Source organism: Tupaia chinensis, unplaced genomic scaffold (genome assembly GCF_000334495.1).
Source record: "Tupaia chinensis unplaced genomic scaffold, TupChi_1.0 Scaffold000294_5, whole genome shotgun sequence".
Lineage (NCBI taxonomy): Eukaryota > Metazoa > Chordata > Mammalia > Scandentia > Tupaiidae > Tupaia > Tupaia belangeri.
Window position 1 is genome coordinate 2570324 of NW_006159782.1, and position 821 is coordinate 2571144.

General features: G+C 57.0%; 1 protein-coding gene across 1 annotated transcript in view; it reads right to left on the reverse strand.

Annotated features, from left to right (window-relative positions):
• Positions 1-806, reverse strand: part of ADSL (adenylosuccinate lyase) — a 27232-nt gene extending 26426 nt beyond the window's left edge. The window contains exon 1 of the mRNA XM_027772744.1: positions 782-806. The gene's annotated coding sequence lies outside the window, so the exon portion shown is untranslated. The remainder of the gene's footprint in view (positions 1-781) is intronic.
• Positions 807-821: the final 15 nt, after the last annotated feature.

Here is an 821-nt window from a genome sequence, read left to right on the forward strand (position 1 = left end):
CGTGACCATCCCCCCTGGGGGGTGATTTCTCGCTTTCTGTCTCTATGTCTCTCTCTGTCTGTCTGGCGAGCGCACGCGCCCTATAGCGAAAACCTCTCCAAAAAAAAAAACCAAAAACAAAACAAAAAAAACCTCGTCAATCCTAGCTAACAAACCCCTAGCTGGATTCTTCCTTCTCAGAGGCAACCGGCAGCCAGGTAAAGTTGAGTCAGTGGCCTGGAAGACGGACTCGCGTCGTCACTGACAAGGACACTGTGGGAGCTGAGGTGGCAAAGTGCTCAGAATCCAGATTCAAATCCCAGGTCTGTTCTTCGTAGCTGGACGGCTGAAGGCAAAAGAGCGCTCTCCAACCTCCAGGCTTGGTTTCTCCTCTGCAATGTGGGAAAGACACCACCACGCTTGCAGCGTCGTTCCGAATTAAACGAGAAAAGTACAAGTTCAATTCCGAATTAAGCGAGTAAAGAGATGAACACAATGGCACTACCAGGCGTTAGTGCCTGCTCAGCAGTGCACTCCTGCAGAAATGGCCAGAACGAATTCCCGGACAGGACAGACTGCATTTCGAGCCGCTTCCTCCGCGCCTCGAACCCTCCGGGTGTAAAAACATGTGCGGCTTCCGGGCTCCCCCCACTTGCCTTCTCGGAGCCAAAGCTCTTCGGGAGAGGGAACACCCGGCCAAAAATAGTCGGAGCTCCAGGGCGGCTAACCCCACGCTCAGCGCCGAGCCAGGCACGTGCAGCGGCGGGCCCGCCTCCCGGCCCGGCCCTTCGTGTCCCGTTACCTGCTCCGCCTCCCCCACCCCCCACCCCCGCCACCGCCAC